This window comes from Triticum urartu, unplaced genomic scaffold, assembly GCF_056163025.1.
Source record: "Triticum urartu cultivar PI428250 unplaced genomic scaffold, HENAU_Tu73 scaffold2, whole genome shotgun sequence".
NCBI lineage: Eukaryota > Viridiplantae > Streptophyta > Magnoliopsida > Poales > Poaceae > Triticum > Triticum urartu.
Window position 1 is genome coordinate 10,106,659 of NW_028260368.1, and position 24,691 is coordinate 10,131,349.

The 24,691-nt window shown below is 36.0% G+C and overlaps 2 non-coding genes across 2 annotated transcripts; both read left to right on the plus strand.

Moving 5' to 3' along the window:
- The first annotated feature begins 13,062 nt into the window (after positions 1-13,062).
- Positions 13,063-13,136, plus strand: TRNAP-UGG (transfer RNA proline (anticodon UGG)). Its single transcript has one exon. It is a non-coding gene; the product is annotated as a tRNA-Pro (tRNA).
- Positions 13,137-13,275: 139 nt separating this feature from the next.
- Positions 13,276-13,349, plus strand: TRNAW-CCA (transfer RNA tryptophan (anticodon CCA)). The gene has a single exon. It is a non-coding gene; the product is annotated as a tRNA-Trp (tRNA).
- Positions 13,350-24,691: the final 11,342 nt, after the last annotated feature.

Sequence of the window (24,691 nt, forward strand, 5' to 3'; positions counted from 1 at the left end):
CGTACATGTAAAGAGTTCAAATGCGAAGACGGTATAATAATCCGCTATGATGACAATGCTGCGGTTATAATTGATCAAAAAGGCAATCCAAAAGGAACTCGAGTTTTTGGCGCGATTGCCGAGGAATTGAGAGAATTGAATTTTACCAAAATAGTTTCATTAGCTCCTGAAGTATTATAAATACTAGTAGGCGAAATTGAGACCAAAGAATTAATTTAGTAGATTGTGTTTTACGTATATGTTTTAAAATCCAAAATGAAAAAAAAAAAAAGAAAACATGTTGATTATAGAAAAATTAGGAGGAACCTAGAATTAGAGTCTTATGGGCAAGGACACTATTGCTGATTTACTAACCTCTATAAGAAATGCGGACATGAATAAAAAAGGAACAGTTCGAGTAGTATCTACAAATATTACCGAAAACATTGTTAAAATACTTCTACGAGAGGGTTTTATTGAAAGTGTTCGGAAACATCAGGAACGTAACAGATATTTCTTGGTTTCAACTTTGCGACATCAAAAGAGAAAGACTATAAAAGGAATATATAGAACAAGAACCTTTTTAAAGCGTATCAGCCGACCCGGCTTACGAATTTATACCAACTATCAAGGAATTCCTAAAGTTTTGGGTGGAATGGGAATTGCTATTCTTTCTACTTCTCGAGGAATAATGACAGATCGAGAAGCTCGACTAAACAGAATTGGGGGAGAAGTCTTATGTTATATATGGTAATCGCCCCGCCTATAGTGCTCGAATTCTATCTCGCCCTTCCTATTTTTAAAATAAAAATAGAAAAATAGGAGAAAAAAAATATGACAGAAAAAAAAAATAGGAGAGAAAAAAAAAACCCGAGAGAAGCAAAAGTAACTTTCGAAGGTTTAGTTACGGAAGCCCTACCCAATGGAATGTTCCGCGTTCGGCTAGAGAATGACACCATCATCCTAGGCTATATTTCAGGAAAGATACGGTCTAGTTCTATACGAATACTGATGGGGGATAGGGTCAAAATTGAAGTAAGTCGTTATGATCAAGCAAGGGACGTATAATTTATAGACTTCCCCATAAGGATTCGAAGCGTATCGAAGACTCGAAGGATAGCGAAGATTTGAAGGATAGCGAAGATTTGAAGGATACCAAAGATTCAAAGGATTAGGTTTTTCTTTTTTTTTCTAGGGTAATAAATTCTAAGTTCTAAAATTCAAGCGAAGAGACTTATTTTTTCCAAAAGATTAGATTCATAGTTTAAAAAAGGATACGGAAATATGAAAATAAGAGCTTCCGTTCGTAAAATTTGTACAAAATGTCGACTGATTCGTAGGCGTGGACGAATTAGAGTCATTTGCTCTAATCCGAAGCATAAACAAAGACAGGGGTAATCTTTCGAAAAAGAACTTTACTTTCTAAAAAGTAAAAAAAAGTACCCGCGGAAATGTTCCAATTCCAAATAAAATAATTTCATTTAAAATAATTAAAGTAAAGGGTTTATTTTACCCTGAAACGGATATCTTTGTATCTTTTTTTCTTTTTTTTATTTCTAACTCATATTTATGAGATAATAAAATATGGCAAAAGCTATACCAAAAATTGGTTCACGTAAGAAAGTGCGTATTGGTTTACGTAGGAATGCACGTTTTAGTTTACGGAAGAGTGCACGTAGAATAACAAAAGGGGTTATTCATGTTCAAGCTAGTTTCAACAATACCATTATAACTGTTACAGACCCACAAGGTCGGGTGGTTTTTTGGTCCTCGGCCGGTACTTGTGGATTCAAAAGCTCAAGAAAAGCATCACCCTATGCTGGTCAAAGAACAGCAGTAGATGCTATTCGTACAGTAGGTTTGCAACGAGCAGAAGTTATGGTAAAGGGCGCTGGTAGTGGAAGAGATGCCGCATTACGAGCCATTGCTAAAAGTGGTGTGCGATTAAGTTGTATACGCGATGTAACACCTATGCCGCATAATGGATGTCGACCGCCTAAAAAAAGACGTCTGTAAAAGAATTAACCCGCTTTCAACTTTCATTTCAAGAGAAATAAACGATTCAATGATAAAATAATAATACTAGTCTATTATGGTTCGAGAGGAGGTAGCAGGATCCACTCAAACACTACAGTGGAAGTGTGTTGAATCAAGAGTAGATAGTAAGCGCCTTTATTATGGTCGTTTCATTCTGTCCCCGCTTAGAAAAGGTCAAGCGGACACCGTCGGTATTGCCTTGCGAAGAGCTTTACTTGGAGAAATAGAAGGAACATGTATCACACGTGCAAAATTTGGGAGCGTGCCGCACGAGTATTCTACAATAGCAGGTATTGAAGAATCCGTACAAGAAATTTTACTAAATTTGAAAGAAATTGTATTGAGAAGTAATCTCTATGGAGTTAGAGACGCATCCATTTGCGTCAAAGGTCCTAGATACATAACTGCTCAAGATATCATCTTACCGCCTTCCGTAGAAATCGTTGATACGGCACAACCTATAGCTAACTTGACAGAGCCCATTGATTTCTGTATTGATTTACAGATCAAGAGAGATCGTGGATATCAGACAGAACTCAGAAAGAACTATCAAGATGGAAGTTATCCTATAGATGCTGTATCCATGCCTGTTCGAAATGTGAATTATAGTATTTTTTCTTGTGGGAATGGAAATGAAAAACACGAGATACTTTTTCTAGAAATATGGACTAATGGAAGTTTAACCCCTAAGGAAGCACTTTATGAGGCTTCTCGTAATTTGATTGATTTATTTCTTCCTTTTCTACACGCGGAGGAAGAGGGCGCTAGTTTCGAAGAAAATAAAAACAGGTTTACTCCACCCCTTTTTACTTTTCAAAAAAGATTAACTAATCTAAAGAAAAACAAAAAAGGAATTCCATTGAATTGTATTTTTATTGATCAATTAGAATTGACTTCTAGAACGTATAATTGTCTAAAAAGGGCCAATATACATACACTATTGGACCTTTTGAGTAAGACTGAAGAAGATCTTCTGAGAATTGACAGTTTTCGTATGGAAGATAGAAAACATATATGGGACACTCTAGAGAAGCATCTCCCAATTGATTTACTTAAGAATAAACTCTCGTTTTAAATCCATTGCAATTTTTTTTCTTCTTCTTTTTCGAGTTAGAATAAAAAGAAAACAATTTAGCATCTTTGGTACAATCTATATTTTCGCGAAATGGATCATAATAAAATGGATTTTAGGTATCTAGGGAAGATTCACTTGGAAGTAACTATTTCCTAGATACCTATGGTACTTCACGGTTGAATGAATCAAAAAATATCTAAAAAAGACCTAAAGTTAATGATTTATCAATGGGTAATGTTGCTCCAATACCTAACCAAAGAGCTACTACAGTACCGATTAAAAAAACGGTCGTAGCTACTGGGCGGCGAAATGGATTTTGGAATTTATTGACATTCTCTAGAAAAGGTACTGTCAATAAGCCTGTTGGCACAGAAACCATTAAAAGAACGCCCAATAACTTATTGGGTACCGTACGGAGTATTTGAAACACGGGAAAGAAGTACCACTCGGGTAATATTTCCAGAGGAGTTGCAAACGGATCTGCCGGTTCACCAATCATTGATGGCTCGAGAACCGCTAAACCTACATTACATGCAATAGTACCTAGAATTACTACTGGAAAAATATATAAAAGATCGTTGGGCCATGCGGGTTCCCCGTAATAATTATGTCCCATCCCTTTAGCTAATTTAGCTCTTAATACAGGATCATTTAAGTCTGGTTTCTTTGTTATTGGGATAGGTGAACTCTTTAGGATCCATCCCCCAAAGGAACCGGACATGAGAATTTATCATCATCCGGCTCGAGCAAGAGTGAAAGAAATAAGACCGCGGAAGATCCTTAATAGAATTAAGGTTTATAATGACTCAATGACTCTAGGCAAGAAAAGCTTTATCAGATTCTCTTTTCCGAAGTTGCACCTACAACTACTCATTGAAAATAATCCTATTCTTATGGGTAAATGCTCAATATCCAAGTGGGCTTACAAATTTGATCATGATCAATTGCTTTGTGGATTGTCTCATGTCTCTTGATTAGTTGGTATTTATCCCCTCAATATCGCAAGTTTCTTACCTCCAAACAAAATATTTACTTGTTACTAATAAAAAATCAAAAAGTTTAGCCTACATTCTTCCTTAGATCCCTTCTTTTACTCCGATAGTATTGCGGATCACAATCGATGCAAAGAAAATGAATGCATTTCCATACTATAATAAAAAGGTAAGTGTAATAAATAGAGAACTGGATCATGTCACATGACTTATTCCATTTCTACTCTATGGGATCTTACGGAGCCTGTTCATGGATGACATGGTTGCGGTATGATCATAGAAGATATTCTCCTCAAGTGAACCAGCCTATCCTTCCTAGGTAGGGGACTTACATGTTGATTGGATGCGGAGACACCTTTGGTTGTGAATTCTAATGTGGCAGATCCAATTCTTTATCTGCATGGCCAAATCAATAATTCAAGTCACACACTCCATAATCCGCCTTTTTTCTTTCGTAAAATTAACTTCAACTATTTGTATTGTATAAAAATACTTTGGAGTTGAAGAGAAGTATCCAAATGACATGTGTTATTTTACAATAACCCATGCTTGTAGCAATGAAATACCAAAACCTACCCGATATGATATATGATAATTATAATTCTCTATGATATGCCTTCCCTATAAAGGACCCGAAATACCTTGCTTACGTATCATTGGAAAGTGCATTAACATAAATACGGCAGTAAGCAGAGGCAGTACAAAGGTATGTAAACTATAAAAACGAGTCAAAGTGGATTGGCCCACACTAGCACTTCCGCGTAATAACTCCACTAAAGGCGATCCTATTACCGGAATGGCGTCAGGTACACCTGTCACAATTTTGACTGCCCAATAGCCAATTTGATCCCAAGGCAAAGAATAACCAGTTACACCAAATGATGCAGTCAAAACAGCCAAAACCACACCTGTGACCCAAGTTAATTCGCGGGGTTTTTTAAATCCCCCTGTGAGATACACACGAAATACATGCAGGATCATCATTAAAACCATCATACTTGCTGACCATCGATGAACTGATCGGATTAACCAACCAAAGTTGGCCTCGGTCATTATGTATTGAACCGAGGAAAAAGCCTCTGTAACGGTTGGTCGGTAGTAAAAAGTCATAGCAAAACCGGTAGCGACTTGTACTAGAAAACAAGTAAGTGTAATTCCCCCTAAACAATAAAATATGTTGACATGGGGAGGAACATATTTACTAGTTATATCATCTGCAATTGCCTGAATCTCAAGACGTTCCTCAAACCAATCATATACTTTATTGAGATAGGTAACTAACCCGAGTCCCCCTCTAAGAGCCGTATATGAAAATTTCATCTCGTACGGCTCAAGCAGAAACACAAAAATTTTCAACGAATATTAGAAAAAAGGTTCAAAACTTCATCAGCCACTGAATTGGGTCGATTTGCCTTGAAGATATCAAATAAGAAAAATCCGGAATATCTTCTTTGTGATGATAATGCCAAAAAATCTCAAGTTGGCGCGTCTTTCTTTCTTCCTTTCCCTTATGTTGGTCATTAGAGGCTTCTTGACTTTTCTCTTCCCTATAAAGGATTTGTTTTTTTATGCGTAATATAGAAATTATCTTGTTGAGATCCTATGAATCAGTTCAATTAAAACCTTAGATTCATACTAGAGCCACGATGATTTAGTCTCAAGCTAAACAAAAGGCAAGGGTTCTTCGAATAAGAACCGCTTGATAATCATTTATTGAATCAGTGTAATGACTCGACAAAATCGAGAGAAAAAAAGTTGTCTTTTGGGCAAACAAAATTGGAAGGAAGAAAATTTCTTTTTTATTTTTATTTAAGAACTACTTGAATTTTTCAGTCTGGTTGCGAGGTCTTAATAGTGAGTATGAATCATAGTTCCATTTTTTTTTGATCCACTCTATCTATTTCGTGTTCCAGATACTAGAATAAATAATATCTGACGAATTAGAATCATCTTGATAGAGATAACAGGCCCTTTCTATGTATTATCAATAGGATCAATTCTAACAAGTCACACACTCATATTCCAGAGATACCGAAACAAAAAAATTCCGCGGTCGAACTACCATAATATCTAGAAATGTAGATCTTAAACTAGAAAGGCTTTTTTGGATGGAAAAACTCTGACTTCCTAGTTTTAGTTAGTAGAAACCTAATTGGTTAAAATTCCGTCCAGTAAAACGGAAGAATTATAAATTTCTAAAATGATAGATAGGAATATAGCGAATAAAGCCATTGCGATCCCCATAAAAGGAGTAGTCCCCCAACCCGGGGCGACTTTCCCATATTCCGAATTCAAGGGTTTCAGTAAACTACCTGCACCAGTTCGTTTTGGCCTAGGTTTAGAACTATCTTCAACGGTTTGTGTAGCCATAAATTCTATTTAATCATTGGTGTTGACTTTGTATACTATTCCGTTGTAGTTGTAAATACACGATCTTTTCGTAGATCCATTGTAATCTTGAAATTCTATAAAAATGGAAACAGCAACTTTAGTCGCCATCTCCATATCTGGTTTACTTGTAAGCTTTACTGGGTATGCCTTATATACCGCGTTTGGGCAACCCTCTCAACAATTAAGAGATCCATTCGAAGAACACGGAGACTAATTTAAGTAAGAAGTCTCCCAGATAGGGGGACTTCTTACTTAAATGAAATTATTTTATTCTTTTAGTTGGAGTTGGTGGAACCTTAGGTGGTTCTCGGAAGAAGATAGCGAAAAAAATTATCCCTAAAGTCGAAACTAAAAGGAACGTATAAACCAATGCTTCCATAGATTCGATCCTGGTTTATTTACAATTATAACTTCCACACCTATTCATTTGTCATTTGGGATAATTTCCCATATAAAGAAAGAAAAAGAGTCAAAGAAAGGATGGGAGATGTTTCCCATGTCAAATCAAAAAAGAGAGGTGAAAGATACTATAACAATGTGTATCAAACTGCCTGTTTCCTTGTAGTTGGATCTCCCACTTTTTGGAATGTTCCAAATTCCACTTGAGCATCCAAATCTGGATCAATACCAGCAAAAACATCTCGGAACAATGTTCTAGCGCCATGCCAAATGTGTCCGAAAAAGAAGAGCAAAGCAAAGGTAGCATGACCAAAAGTGAACCAACCCCTTGGACTGCTGCGAAAAACACCATCAGATTTCAAAGTAGCCCGGTCTAATTCAAAAATTTCCCCTAATTGAGAACGCCTCGCATATTTTTTTACAGTAGCAGGATCAGAATAACTTACTCCATTAAGTTCGCCACCATAGAACTCCACCGTTACACCTACTTGTTCAACACTATATTTGGATTCTGCTCTTCTAAAAGGAACGTCTGCTCTAACAATTCCCTCCTCATCTACCAAAACAACCGGAAATGTTTCAAAAAAAGTAGGCATACGGCGTACAAAAAGCTCACGTCCTTCTTTATCTCTAAAGACGGGATGTCCTAACCATCCAACAGCTATTCCATCCCCATTGTCCATTGAGCCTGCTCTGAATAATCCCCCTTTTGCCGGATTATTACCAATATAATCATAAAAGGCTAATTTTTCGGGAATTTTAGACCAAGCTTCTGATAAACTAAGATTTTCGGCTAAACCATTGCTAACTCTTCGATATATTTCTTGCTGAAAGTATCCCTGATCCCACTGATAACGAGTAGGCCCAAATAATTCGATTGGGGTCGTTGCTGACCCATACCACATAGTTCCAGCAACTACGAAAGCTGCAAAAAAAACAGCAGCGATACTACTGGAAAGTACAGTTTCAATATTGCCCATACGTAATCCTTTATATAGACGTTGAGGCGGACGGACACTAAGATGGAATAAGCCCGCTAATATACCCAATGTACCCGCAGCAATATGATGAGAAGCTATTCCCCCCGGAACAAAAGGATCAAAACCTTCTGCACCCCACGCTGGATTTACAGCTTGTACTTTTCCAGTTAGTCCATAAGGATCGGATACCCATATCCCAGGACCATACAAACCCGTTACATGAAATGCCCCAAAGCCAAAGCAAGCCACCCCTGCAAGAAATAAATGAATTCCAAAGATCTTGGGCAAATCCAAAGAGGGTTTTCCCGTCCGCTCATCAGAGAATATTTCTAGGTCCCAATATACCCAATGCCAGATCGCTGCCAAGAAACACAAGCCAGAAAACACAATATGCGTACCTGCCACACCTTCATAACTCCAAATACCCGGATTTGTTACAGTTCCTCCTGAAATACTCCAACCACCCCACGAATCCGTTATTCCTAAACGAGTCATGAAGGGAATTACGAACATACCTTGTCTCCACATTGGATCCAGAACAGGATCAGAGGGATCAAAAACTGCTAATTCGTATAAAGCCATTGAGCCAGCCCAACCAGAAACTAGAGCTGTGTGCATTATATGCACCGCAAGCAATCGACCCGGATCATTCAATACGACAGTATGAACACGATACCAAGGCAAACCCATGGAAATACCCCTTTAGCAAAGAAAAATAGACACGATGTCGCTTTATTTTATCGCATTGAAAAAGACTATCCATATCCTATGTACCTAACCCTTCTAGGGGATTCTGTGTCAGAAAGCGCGAATATTTATTTCATTCCATTAAAAATAAGAAGCCAATTCTGTTCATAAGAAGAAAGAGAAGCAGATCTATTCTATACTCGATAAGTGCCAATATGCAATGGGTAACTTGGCCAATTTGGAAAAAACGAAGAATAGATCGCTACCCCTCTTTGTTTAGCATTCAAATCACCCATTCCCTTTTCTTTATTCAATCTGTCTTACATTCCTTATATGTATAACCTTTCAATCTACGTATTAATAGAATCTATAATATTCATATAGAATAAGAATAAAAATTAAGACAATAAACTGCGGATTCTTTCTTTCTGTTCCATTCTTACGTTTCCATATTAAAGTGTGGTTTTCTTACTTAAATTTAATAATATTAATCTAATATGCCCATTGGTGTTCCAAAAGTACCTTACCGGATTCCTGGAGATGAAGAAGCGACTTGGGTTGACTTATACAATGTTATGTATCGAGAAAGGACACTTTTTTTAGGTCAAGAGATTCGTTGCGAGATCACGAATCATATTACAGGTCTCATGGTATATCTGAGTATAGAAGATGGAATTAGTGATATTTTTTTGTTTATAAACTCCCCAGGCGGGTGGCTAATCTCAGGAATGGCTATTTTTGATACGATGCAAACGGTGACACCAGATATATATACAATATGCCTCGGAATAGCCGCCTCCATGGCGTCCTTCATTCTGCTTGGAGGAGAACCCACCAAGCGTATAGCATTCCCTCACGCGAGGATTATGCTTCACCAACCTGCTAGTGCTTATTATCGGGGCAAGGACACCAGAATTTTTACTAGAAGTAGAAGAGTTACACAAAGTTCGCGAAATGATCACAAGGGTTTATGCAGTAAGAACAGGCAAGCCTTTTTGGGTTGTATCCGAAGACATGGAAAGGGATGTTTTTATGTCAGCAGACGAAGCCAAAGCTTATGGACTTGTCGATATTGTAGGGGATGAAATGATTGACAAGCACTGCGATACTGATCCAGTGTGGTTTCCAGAAATGTTTAAGGATTGGTAGTGTCCGGATTTCTTGTAAAGTTATTTCACAGCTAAATTCGTGTTTTCCTCGATTTAATAGAAAATAGAAAGACTTCATGATGAGCAATCATCAGGTTAAGATGGATCTAAACCAATCCATTTTTTTCTATATACATACAACATGCCGACGGTTAAACAACTTATTAGAAACGCAAGACAGCCAATACGAAATGCTCGAAAAACGGCCGCGCTTAAAGGATGCCCTCAGCGTCGAGGAACATGTGCTAGGGTGTATGTGCGACTCGTTCAGATCATGACTTCAAACAAATATAAAAAAAATTGAAGTATCCATGATTAGTACCAATGAATAGGATATAGCTTCTCTATCCTAGATTTCTATGGTATATGGAATTTATGGTTTCCTTTGGTGCAAATCCAATTATCTAAATTGGAAATAAGAAGCAATTCTCCCATTGGTAGCAAATGGTTATCCATTAAGCGGAGGAAATAGTAATAAAAAGAAAAAGGCTTATGCTCCTTTATCTTAAAAGAACGGACTAACAGGGTCAGCTACTTAGCCAACTTTCATAATTAAATACCGTCACTGTATGGATAACTCTTATTGTGAAAAGAGCTATTTACTCTATAATGGATAGGTAGAGCCAAAGAATGTGGACTATACAAGTTCGCAATACCTTTTGATGAAAGAAAGGGCTCCGGTGTATAGAGAGGGCCTCACCGTTTAAAAGGGAACCATAGAAACGATGGAACCCACTATTTTTTTTAGTATTATTAGAATGAATTTGTTATTTCGTATAGAAATAACTGAACGGAGTGGAATAAAAAATCGTGGTTGGGAAGGTTACTATAGCAAAAGCCATTGGAATTAATATTTTATATATCGGAATAATTAGTTTTGTTATTAATGAGAAAAAGGGTGGCTAAAAGAAGAGAAATCATTAGTTATTCATTAAGGTTAATTTGATTCAATGACCAGAGTTCCGCGAGGATATATAGCCCGGAGACGACGAACAAAAATGCGTTCATTTGCCTCAAACTTTAGAGGGGCTCATTTAAGACTTAATCGAATGATTACCCAACAGGTAAAAAGAGCTTTTGTTTCCTCTCATCGAGATAGAGGTAGGCAAAAGAGGGATTTTCGTCGTTTGTGGATCACTCGGATAAACGCAGCAACGCGGGTATATAAAGTATTCGATAGTTATAGTAAATTAATACACAACCTGTACAAGAAGAAATTGATTCTTAATCGTAAAATGCTTGCACAAGTAGCTGTATCAAATCCAAATAATCTTTACACGATTTCCAATAAAATAAAGATCATCAATTAAAGGTATAAATAAAGTAATATACTGGAATAATAAAAGATGAATTCCCGGAGAGGGAACTCCGGGAAGATACAATAAATTAAGATTAAGTGGTAGGAATCAACGAGCTGGATTACTTTCTTTATAATATATATAGGTCTGGCCCTTTCGAATTCGAATAAAACATCAACAATCGGAACTTAAGTTCCGGTTGTTGTTTCTTAAATTTTGGTTGTTGTTTCTTAAGTTTCGATTGGAATTGTACTTTTGCGTTAATTGAGGAATATGTCTATTTTTTCTGGGTCTAGAACCTGTAATTATTGAAATTGACTGGGCTTGAAATTGCTTTTCGTTCTCATAGTTACGAAACGGTAAGAAAGATAAAATACGAGCCTGTTTTATAGCAAGAGTAATTAATCGTTGTTGTTTCAAGGTTAATCTATTTATTCGTCTCGATAATATTTTTCCTTGTTCACTAATAAATCTATTAATTAAACTCATGTTTCTATAATCAATTCGATCTCCCGGGCCAATCCGGGGACGCCTACGAAAAGGTTGTTTAGATTTACGAAAAGGTTGCTTGAATTTACGAAAAGTTTGCTTGGATTTACGAAAGGGTTGCTTGGATTTATTAAAAGTTTGCTTGGATTTACTAAAGGGTTGCTTAGATTTAAGAAAAGGTTGTTTAGATGTATACATGATTTATTCCTTATTTAAAATTTGAAAATTTGAAAATTCACTTCTTTATTTTATTAATTTAGGATCCAGAAGAAGTAGTTTTTCTTTGATCCATATCTTATTTGATTCATATTATAGTATATGAATACCCTCTATACATATGAAATAATATCTACCGGAAATCAGATGAGTTGATTTGTATTTTGTATTCTATACTATGTTTTCTTTATATATTAAATATGAAGTTCTTACTCTTTCTGTTGTTTGGAAAGATCAAACACACGATGTTCCTATTTCTTTATTTCGTGATGAGTCGTATGCTTGCGACAATAACGACAAAATTTTTTGAATTCTAATTGTCCGGGTGTATTGTGGCGATTCTTTTGAGTACTATATCTAGAAATCCCCGTCGATTCCTCATTGGCACCTTTTCGAACACAACTGATGCATTCCAAAATAACTCTGATTCTAACATCTTTTCCCTTGGCCATGAACCTCCTTTTCTTTTTGGATTGACTTAACTTAATTCTTCTACTTATTCTTTTATTCTTCTATTTTGAATCCGAAGAAGAAGAATAAAATTCATTAGAATAATTTTTTTTTATTCTTTAATTAAGTAATAAAAAATAGAGAAATAATTAAAGAATACAATCCTTGTCGAATTAGCAAAGATTTTGGTTCGAAATCCTTTCATTTAATTAGCCAGCCCCGCCTTTTCTATGCTCTGATTTCTGAGGCCTTATTTAGCTTGGGTACCCCTTTAAATTGAATTTCTATTTTCAAAAATGGGGTTTACCAAATTTTTAATGACTCTGAGGTTCAACCCAATCCATCTTTTCTTTCTTTTTCCTTCCGATACTAAAAAAAGATTGAAAAGGATCAAATTTTGTCATATCACGAAGAAATCTATCCCTCCCATAGCAATAACTAGAATTAAAAAAAAGGGAATGACAAAGCATCTGGGAATAAACGATTAATTTCTATCAATAAACCTGCTAAAGCACCAAACCATAGAGTACTTAGCACGGGTGCTACAGAGAGATATGTTTTTATATCCCGCATTGAAAATCCTCCTTCCTTGTTGGAATACATATATGATCATAAACTCTTGCCCAAGATTGTTATGCTATATATAAAATGAACCATATCGACGAAATTTTCCTATCCCTAAAAAAGAAAAAGATGACCCCTTCTTCCTATATATTACCAAGGAAAAGTAATCCTTCTTTTATAGGCGAAATTATATTGGATTTTATATGTATATAATTCCTTAATTATATGAGACCAAAAAGAAGAAATGACACGAGGGTTCTATATATAGATAGAGAAAGAAAGAAGAAGAAAATTATGATGTGGAAAAGAAGACAGGAATTGTGTACAATGGCATTGTACAACAATTTAATTTGGAAAAGGGATGTAGCGCAGCTTGGTAGCGCGTTTGTTTTGGGTACAAAATGTCACAGGTTCAAATCCTGTCATCCCTACCTATTACTTCTTTCTTCTTTATAGGCAGTAGCGACGAGATCAATTAAAGTAAAGTGGGTATAACTTGAATTTGTGGAGACTATACGTACGTGAGATACATTAGGAATAGAAAAAGATTTTCTTTTTGAATGAATGAAAGCGCTCTTAGTTCAGTTCGGTAGAACGCGGGTCTCCAAAACCCGATGTCGTAGGTTCAAATCCTACAGAGCGTGATTCCATCTATTTTATGTCGAAGCAGAGTAAAATAACTTAACAAAATTGAATTGTAACTCCAATTTCAATTTGACCTCCTCTCTGGTCTGGAGGAGGTCAATCAAAAAAAAAAAATGACTCAATCAAAGATCCAACTGATCCCCACGCCTGTATTGCAAATACGCAGTCACGAATAATCCCGCTAAAGTAATAGGAATTAGGCCTAAGACGATTCCAAATAGAAAAACTTCAATCATTTCGATTTGTTCGAGGGGATAAAAAAAGAGGTACGATCTATCCCTAAATAGTACTCTAAATTATCCACGAATCTCAATGACCAAGAAAAGAATTCCTAATTAGTCTGGAAAAGAGTCGTAGAATGCCAGGAATCCCAAAGAAAGATTTTTCTTTTCTGAATTATAATTATTCAGTCAATTCAAATAAGGCGTATCTTGTTCAAGCCAATAAATAGAGCTGGGGTTATAGTTAAAGCAGCCAGTAGAAAACCAAAATAACTAGTTAAAGTAAGCATGAAAGAGTTAAATTCCATTTATTTTTTTTTACTACACTACATATGTTGGTAAAGCATTTACCTAAGTTATGGAAAATTCATAATTCATCAGTTATTTTAGATAATACTAAAAAACAAGATAGAGTAAGATACAGAAGTGTAAAAGAAAGTGGATTCATCAGATGATACATGAGTCCCTAATTCCGAATCAAGAGATTTGTTGTGGAATTTGTCAATTGAGTAAAGTAATAATATTAAGAACTAGATCATCTAACCCCATTGAATGAAAAAAAGAAATTCAATTTTCAGGGAAATTTTTGAATAAGAGATAAATAAACAATTGAATTTGAAAAAAAAAACTTCTTTCTATTTTGGATAATTTCTTTTTCAATAGGACCCTCTTTTTGGAGTGAACGATCGAATATTCCCCTATTCCTTCTTATTTTAACTGATTGTATTCCATATGGAATAAGAGGAGAACAAAAGCATTCCACGACCTGCCAAGGGGCTGTTAAAAAAAAAAAAAAAAGAAAGCTCTTCCTTGAATTTACTTTATTTTTATTCCTTTTTCGAACTCCAACCAAAGTAGATTCGAAGACGAGTCACTTCAATTATCCTTTTAAGTTCTATTCTATCTTCTGTCTTTCCCTATTTCATCTCGTAAAGTTCCGCGCTCGCAGTTTGGTCAAGAAAGTTAGACCTAATCCAACAAACAATACAAGGATGAATTACGAATTATGAAAGGATAGATTTCACATATACTTGTCCTTGTATTGTGTCAGTATGAGAATATCCTTCCTAAATTATTTATCCAAACCTATTGATCATTAACTTAGATTTTCCCAAGATTTTGGCTGCTATTCCGAATTACTCTATTATTCCGAAGCCAATGAAAAGTAAGTAGAACCTACAAAAATGGGGTTTTCTATTGATGCCTTGAATAACATATAGCTTACCTATAGACAAAAAAAAAATAAAAAAGTAATTATGTTTCGGAACCAGGCAAAACCAGATTGCTGTGCCATAGGAAGGATAGCTATACTAATTCGGTATACTCAAAATACACCTTTGGTACAAAATTGACAATCTCACAAGGATGAAATATCAGTAATTTTCTATTTACTGGTCGATCCCATCTTTTACGGAATCAATTCCTTTTTTGAATGTACAAAAATTTTGGGAGTTCAGCATGTCTGGAAGCACGGGAGAACGTTCTTTTGCTGATATTATTACCAGTATTCGATACTGGGTTATTCATAGCATTACTATACCTTCCCTATTCATTGCGGGTTGGTTATTTGTCAGTACGGGTTTAGCTTATGACGTGTTTGGAAGTCCTAGGCCAAACGAGTATTTCACGGAAAGCCGACAAGGAATTCCGTTAATAACCGACCGTTTTGATTCTTTAGAACAACTCGATGAATTTAGTAGATCCTTTTAGGAGGCCCTCAATGACCATAGATCGAACCTATCCTATTTTTACAGTGCGATGGCTGGCTATTCACGGACTAGCTGTACCTACTGTTTTTTTCTTGGGATCAATATCAGCAATGCAGTTCATCCAACGATAAAACAAATTCCAACTATAGAACTATGACACAATCAAACCCGAATGAACAAAATGTTGAATTGAATCGTACCAGTCTATACTGGGGTTTATTACTCATTTTTGTACTTGCTGTTTTATTTTCCAATTACTTCTTCAATTGAGAGAAAGAAAGAGACTAATAAGAATTCTCTTATCCCATTTGGAAGGATACCATCCTTATAACTACCCATGACTGTTTTTGTCTCTAGCATGACCAATTGATAAAATGTGGAGGAAAGTAGGGGAAATGGCCGATACTACTGGAAGAATTCCTCTTTGGCTGATAGGTACTGTAGCTGGTATTGCTGTGATTGGTTTAGTAGGTGTTTTCTTTTATGGTTCATATTCTGGATTGGGTTCATCTCTATAGTAATCGGAGGGACCAGATTGTAAACATGAAAAAGTAGGAGCTTAGCGGGTCCTTACCCCCCTTTATCTGATTAGAGCGGAAAGGACCCGCGGAATTTTTATTTTACTCTTATAACGCGAATTGAATCTATTCGATTCACTCTTATGAAGCAACAAGAAAAAGAGATCACTCGAGGATCCAATATCTTATTCCACGAAGGAAGTATCCTGAAAATCCTTGATTTAGTTTCGAGTAATAAACTAATAAAACCTTAATCAAAACTATTCAACTAGCCTAAAAATAAAAAAACCTTCAATGGAAGAGTTTACTTTTTTTTTGCAAAATTTCTGTAAATTTGAAGTTGAACTTAATTAAACAAGCCAAGCAATTTGCTCACAATCACAAGAAATTTTTCCCCCGCCATATTTTCTTCCCCTCTGTTTGTCCACTACCTCGGCTAAACCTAAGCAAAAGAAAAAGAGGTCCAAGAGACAGACCCGAATAAAGAAGAAATAGTAATCTTTGACGAATTAGGAAGAAAAAGGATTCTTATTTTGATACAAGAAGAATCGGCACAAGAAAAAGGCTTTTTCTTGTGCCGAATAGACGATTAAGAAGACCTGCAATCCCTCCGAAAAAGAAGAAATTTTAATTTGATTGTTCTCGCCTTTGCCTTGGATTCTCTTCTTTTGCATGGGATATAAATAAGGAATTCCAGACATCTCATAAACAAAAAGCAGTCTAAACAAAAAAAGGATTTCCAAAATAGATCATAGATAATTCTAGCAATTGCCAATAAATCGAGGCTTTTTACCAACTTGATGGTAAGAAATCCCGGGACCTAGAAATTCATTTCGTACAATTGAACCTTTTCAAACTGTTTCTTTTTGAGAACCAAAAAAACTTGTGCCAAAATAACGGATGCGAAGAAGAACAAAAGGCCTTGGACACGTAATGGATCCTGAAGCACGATTTCTGCGTCCCCCTGACCAAAACCTCCCACATTAGGATTGCTTGTTAATGGTTGATCAAGCTTGATGGATTCCCCCTCTGAAACAAGAAGTTCTGGTCCGGGAGGTATAATATCAATCACTTGGCGTCCATCTGATGCATCAACTATGGATATTTCATACCCCCCCTTTTCTTTACGTAGTATTTTTCTTACTATACCTGTTGACGTAGCATTATAGACTGTATTGTTACTCTTGCTACCATCATGGATAGATCTGTCCTCTTCCTCGGTTTCCCCCTACATATATGGGATATTTTAAGAAATGAGCATCTTTCTTCGTAGCAGGATCAGGGGAAAGAATGGGAAAGACAATTTCACTATATTTCTTACCGGGAACAGGGCCTATCACAAGAATGTTTTTTTTATCGGGACGATAACTCTGAAAAGCAAGATTTCCTATCTTTTCTTTTAACTCAGGGGAAATACGATCGGGCGGCGCTAATTCGAATCCCTCGGGCAAAATAAGAACAGCACCTACATTCAACCCTCCCTTTTTTCCATTAGCAAGAACTTGTTTCAATTGCATATCATAAGGAATTCGAAGAACTGCTTCAAATACAGTATCGGGAAGCACAGCTTGGGGAACTTCAATATCGACGGGCTTGCTAGCTAAATGGCAATTGGCACATACAATTCGTCCAGTTGCTTCTCGTGGGTTTTCATAACCCTGCTGCGCAAAAATGGGATATGCATTTGAAATAGATGTCCGAGTTATTACGTATATCATGATCGATACAGAAATCGATCGAGTTATCTGTTCCTTTACCCAAGAAAAAGTATTTCTATTTTCCATGTCCAATCGCAGATCCCAGAATTTCTACAATAAATTAGATAGGTAGCTAAGCTAATCTAGTTCCCTATACACGAATCTGTTGTCATTCTACTGCAACAGTTGTACTGCAATGATGAATACCTTAAAGTAGGTATAAATAGAAAGAATTTTGCTAAAATGGAAAAGGGCTTTCTTTCTAAAAAAAGATGCTTGCTAATTTGATTAATATTAATATCGGGAGATCAAATGAATTTATGCTTCACTAATTGAATGATAAATGACTACAAGCGAAGGAGATAGACGATTTAAACAAAAAAAGACCCAAAATTTCAAACATGTATCTAGAATTACTGGAAAACTACAAACAAAAATAGTGAAAATAAGCTCGTTAGGAGCCCATCCAAAATCGTTGTAGACCCAACGAATTACTAGTTCCCAACCACGGGTGGAGTGAAATCCAACAAAAAAATCAGTAACTAAAAGAATAAAAAAAGCTTTTATTGAGTCATTTAAATTATAGAAGAATTCCTGAACCCAAGAATTCAAAATGACAAGTTCCTCTTTACCCAGAAAAAAAGAACCACTTAGAATAGCCAAACAGATTATATTTGTCGAGAAATGCAAAATGGTATGGAGATGATCCTCATTATTTATTTTGACCCATTGTATTATTTCCTTGTGTATTCCTGTAGGAGGTTTTTGTACATGTGTCTTTAGTTTCCCTTTTATCATCTCGTCCAAGAGAGAAAGTTCTTCTAATTCTATGAATCTTTCTAGAATCCTTTTCTCTTGAATATCAGTTAAGAGAGTTTCGGATTGCCTGGTATTCCACCAATTCTTAATCCAAAGTTCCAGACATTTGTTAAATGAGGAAGAGACCCCCCAAGGCAAAAGTACGATAAATACAAGATATAGTAAAGAAGGCAATGCTTTCTTTTTTTTCATTTTTGATCTGTAAATGGAGTTGTTAATGAATATGCTTCATTCGCTGACTCTATTCCATTCCCTGACTCTATATGATGATATTTCTATTTCATGATATTTCTATTTCTTTGAAGCAAAAACTCTATAGGTTTGATACCCTGTATCTATTCTTCTTTTTTGTATATTAGTTATTAGTGGAATTTCAGTGCATTGGGTTCTTTCTTAGATCTAGATGGAATGAAATAGTGAAATAGAATAAAAAAAAAGCCCTTTCGGATGAAAAAGGAAGAATAGTATGCGATATATCTAACTTGGATAAAAAAAAATTAAAAGCAAATTTCTCTTATCCTCGTTTGTTCCTTCCTTTAGATAAATACTTAAAAATCCCCTTACAATAACAAATCCAATTTAGAAGGGACTTCCTCCCTGTGTTGAGAAAACTTTTCTTCTTCCAATTCTTCTTTTCTTCATTCAACTCAGTTCAAAAAAGATACCTCAAAATACTTCAATTGGTACGCGCAAGAAATAGGCCAATTCGGCAGCTTTTTGTTCAATTTCTCGTGGAGTAAAAAATTTATCATCAGTACGAGTCAAGGGAATGATCCCCTGGCCCCGGATTTCCATATAAAGAATACGACGAGGATAAAGACCCTCTTTAACCTGAATTCTAATTGATTGGATATCCCGCATAAGGAATCGAAGGAAGACGCGACGTTTTATTCCAGGGAATCCCCAACGAAAAATGCACACTATTCCCTCTTTTCTATCGAATCGGTCATAACCACTACCTACATTCCACAAAATAGTACACCACAAGTAGGAGCTAATGAATAGGCCTGCGATTCCGTAGAAAGACATCACGACCCCCTGCGGAAAAAAAAGAATTTCTTGAGATGGAAGTATAGATATAATATTCTTACCAAGATAACTGGAAATCCCAACCGATAAGAATCCTAGTGAACCTAGAAAAAGAATACAGGCCCAGAAAAAATTACCCCTTTTTCGAGAACCTTTTAGAAGTTCTACCCATATGTGTTCTGATCGCCAATTCATATTAGATATACTAAATCCAGCAGCGGTCGATTGAAATTGAGAGAATAAGCTAAATAATTTTGACTTTACTTTTTTTGATTCTGAAATCGCCTTCAGCAACTAGTACTCCTGTGAAATAATAGGTTAGATACATTGACTTTCTATTCAAAAAATATTCGTTGATTCAATTAAAATAAATAAAATAAAACTCGCTATACCTGGCTCTGCATATTCATGCATTTATGCTCGTAGCCTATATCCGCATCCATAACCGTTTTTCATTTGTGTGTAGAAAGTGTGTGTAGAAAAAGCCACATACCCTACCATATTATATTACTTACACTAAAAAATACTAGACAATCTTATTTTTTTGCACATAAAGAAATAAAGAAGTCATTGCAATTGCCGGAAATACTAAGCCTACTAAAGGCACGAAAATAGAAGGTAAGTTTAAATCCGTCATGGAATAGGTGTCTCAATTCAAATTTACTATTTCTATCTAGTCGAAAAATATCTTAAGATTCTTATGATATAATTAAGTATATCTATTATAAGGAATATTGACTATTGTATTGTATTTTTTATTTTTAGTTTGAAAAATATTCTGTAAAAAAAATGAAAGGATAATAAGAAAATTCCAAAAAAGGAGAACTAATTAAAAAGATTTTATTTTGATTTTCCCATCCTCATGGCCTTTCTATCTTTCTAATCTAATTTGAAATTGGATTCAAAAGAAAGCGGTTAGAATTTACTTCCTGCATACATACTTCTCTAGAAGCGCATACAATAATGCGTGGTAAAGGCGGAAAAATAGTATATTCAATCAAAATCAAAGGGCAAATTATCTTACCTACTATAGATCCCCTACTACCCTCTTAGACTTTAAAAGGCGATATACCACCCAAAGAAAGGGTATGAAAATGCCGGGTGGAGTTAGCTTTTCGACGAAGACCTGTCCCGTGCAGCGAAGCCCTGTTAGTAAGACCCCCCGCAATAATGGATTATAGAAGAATATTATTCCAAATACTCCTCTGGACGCATATAGTAGCATTGCGATTCCGAATCTTTTTTATTTATGAATATGAACAGAAAAAATTCATTGTATCGTTGGGTCGGAGCGGAGGTTTGGTCCAGAAAAATTAGAAACAAAACGTCTACTCTACCGCATTGAAGTCTATAGCGCTGTATTTCCACGAAAGTATAATTCTTACCATCAGGATACGATCCTTTCTTTTGAACTAAACGTCTCTACGATGGGTCCAGGTTCTATGTCCAATCCCAAATCAAGGATTTCTCGCTCTTGATCGGAGTCATAAACTAAAAAAAAACTACCTTTTTATCCTTTTTCTCAAGGTTATAGAAAACTTCCTTATCTAGTTCTAGCATTTTGAAAAAAAAAAAATGCTTCTTTTTTTACACACAGTTCGAGTCACTTGTTGACTCACGATTACGCCTGTTAAAAGTTTCAAACGTCCTCTTTTTTGAAATTGAAAGAGAGTCCTATAAAAAGGTCTAACTTCCAAACTATGTCTTTTTTCATTCATTCTCCTTTAGTTTTTTTCTCTATCTAGAAGTGGAATAGAATAACCCGGTTGAAGGGTAATGATCATACGTCTGTAATGCATTGTATGGCCCAGAATAGGTCCTATTCTTCTACCTTTTCCAGGTAGTCGATGGCTATTCACAGCTACCACCTTAACACCAAAGAAGAGTTCGACCCAATGCTTTATTTCTGTCTTAGTGAATCCCGATTCGACATTAAAAGTATATTGATTCTTTCCCAATAAACGAAGACTTTTTTCTGTAAATACTGCGTATTTGATTCCATTATCATTATCATATGATAATACTATATTTTATTATTTTATTATTTTATTTGTATTTCTTTATTGTATTATACCTTAATATATATATTCTAGATATATAGAATAGACGAATCTCAATTTGTCAAGTCTCATGATCATATCATGATCTATTTTTATTCGGCTCAATCTTTTTTTTCTAAAAAAGATTGAGCCGAGTTTAATTGCAATCAATTAGAAGAATAAAGAAGAATTACTGCATTTCATAACTGATTTTTTTCTCTTTTTATTTCGTTTCTTTTTTATTTATACCTTCTTTATCTTTAGTTTTATCTAGTTAATCAATAGTATCTACCGGCTCGAACTCGAATTTGATCGCCTTCCATACTTCACAAGCTGCGGCTAGTTCAGGACTCCATTTGCAAGCTGCTCGGATAATTTCATTACCTTCGCGAGCAAGATCGCGCCCTTCGTTACGAGCTTGTACACAGGCTTCTAAAGCCACTCGATTAGCTGCTGCACCAGGTGCATTTCCCCAAGGATGTCCTAAAGTTCCTCCACCAAATTGTAATACAGAATCGTCCCCAAAGATTTCGGTCAGAGCTGGCATATGCCAAACATGAATACCACCTGAAGCTACCGGTATAACACCTGGCATGGATACCCAGTCCTGAGTGAAAAAGATACCGCGAGCACGATCTTTTTCAATAAAATCATCGCGCAATAAATCAACAAAACCTAAAGTCATTTCGCGTTCCCCTTCTAACTTACCTACTACTGTACCGGAGTGGATATGATCTCCCCCAGACATACGCAATGCTTTAGCTAATACACGGAAATGCATACCATGATTTTTCTGTCTATCAATAACTGCATGCATTGCACGGTGAATGTGAAGAAGTAGGCCATTGTCGCGGCAATAATGAGCCAAAGTAGTATTTGCGGTGAATCCCCCAGTTAAGTAGTCATGCATTACAATAGGAACCCCTAATTCTCTTGCAAATACAGCTCTCTTAATCATTTCTTCACATGTACCCGCAGTCGCATTCAAGTAATGCCCCTTGATTTCACCGGTTTCGGCCTGTGATTTATAAATAGCTTCGGCACAAAAGACAAAACGGTCTCTCCAGCGCATAAATGGTTGTGAGTTTACGTTTTCATCATCTTTGGTAAAATCAAGTCCACCACGTAGACACTCATAACACGCTCTACCATAATTTTTTGCGGATAATCCCAATTTTGGTTTAATAGTACATCCCAATAAAGGACGACCGTACTTGTTCAACTTATCTCTTTCAACTTGGATACCATGAGGCGGGCCTTGGAAAGTTTTTGAATAAGTAGGGGGAATTCGTAGATCCTCCAAACGTAGAGCACGTAGGGCTTTGAAACCAAATACGTTACCTACAATGGAAGTAAACATGTTAGTAACGGAACCCTCTTCAAATAGGTCTAATGGATAAGCTACATAACAGATCCATTGGTTGTCTTCCCCAGCAACAGGCTCGATGTGATAGCATCGTCCTTTGTAACGATCAAGACTGGTAAGTCCATCAGTCCAAACAGTTGTCCATGTACCAGTAGAAGATTCGGCAGCTACTGCAGCCCCTGCTTCTTCGGGCGGAACCCCAGGCTGAGGACTTACTCGGAATGCTGCCAAGATATCAGTATCCTTAGTTTCATACTCTGGGGTGTAGTAAGTCAATTTATAATCTTTAACACCAGCTTGAAATCCAACACCTGCTTTAGTTTCTGTTTGTGGTGACATAAGTCCCTCCCTATAACTCTTGAATTAAGAATTCTCACAATAACAGGGTCTACTCGATGTTAATTAGGCGTAAATGAAACTTTAGCAAAAATCTCGTAAAACAAAAAGGATATTCAATTAATATAATATCAACTCATTAAAGAAAATTGAGGGCATGCTTAGGTTAATGAATATGTTTCATTCATATATAATGCGTACACCCTGTGTATGTTCTATCCTATAGGAATTCCAATATAGGAATTCGATAGGAATTGAGTTGTTGTTATGGTAAGTTAACACGGTTCGTTATTAAACCATGGATTTGATTTACCAAATCCATAATTATTGTATACTCTTTGATAGATATAGCGCAACCCAAATTAATTCCTAATCCTTATTTTACAAGTTCTTAATAGTTCTCTTTTCTTATTTTGAATGCAAATACCTAACTAAATACTAATAAAATTCTTTGTTGACAGCAATCTATGCTTCACAGTAGTATATATTTTGTATATCGAAGTCCTAGATAGGAAAGTAGAGTAGGCACAGATCCTCCACAAAAGGCAAAATGTATATGAAAAAAAAGATTGATTGAACTTTCCAATGGACTCATTCCATGAGTAAACGATTGAATGGGATTCGCTTGGGCAACGAAATCAAGTCCTGGTCCCCTTTTCTCTCTTATTGAATTAACTAATTCATTTCCTTTTTACTTTTGGATTTTTTTTGATTTGATTTGGCATTATTCAACAATAAAAAAAGAAAAATTTCGACAAATTCCTTTTTTTTAATTATGTGATAATTATGAGAACCAATCCTACTACTTCTCCTCCCGGGGTTTCCACAATTGAAGAAAAAAGTACAGGTCGTATCGATCAAATTATTGGACCCGTGCTGGATGTCACTTTTCCCCCAGGCAAGTTACCTTATATTTATAACGCTTTGGTAGTCCAGAGTAGAGACACTGCCGATAAGCAAATTAATGTGACTTGTGAGGTACAACAATTATTAGGAAATAATCGAGTTAGAGCTGTAGCTATGAGTGCTACGGACGGGTTGATGAGAGGAATGGAAGTGATTGACACGGGAGCTCCTCTCAGTGTTCCGGTCGGTGGAGCTACTCTCGGACGAATTTTCAACGTTCTTGGGGAGCCTGTTGACAATTTGGGTCCTGTAGATAGTAGTGCAACGTTCCCTATTCATAGATCTGCGCCTGCCTTTATCGAGTTAGATACGAAATTATCCATCTTTGAAACAGGTATTAAGGTCGTCGATCTTTTAGCTCCTTATCGACGTGGAGGAAAAATAGGACTATTTGGGGGGGCTGGAGTAGGTAAAACAGTACTGATCATGGAATTAATCAATAACATTGCTAAAGCTCATGGGGGCGTATCCGTATTCGGTGGAGTAGGGGAACGGACTCGTGAAGGAAATGATCTTTATATGGAAATGAAGGAATCCGGAGTAATTAATGAAAAAAATATTGAGGAATCAAAGGTAGCTCTAGTCTATGGCCAAATGAATGAACCACCGGGAGCTCGTATGAGAGTTGGTTTAACTGCCCTAACTATGGCGGAATATTTCCGAGATGTTAATAAGCAAGACGTGCTTTTATTTATCGATAA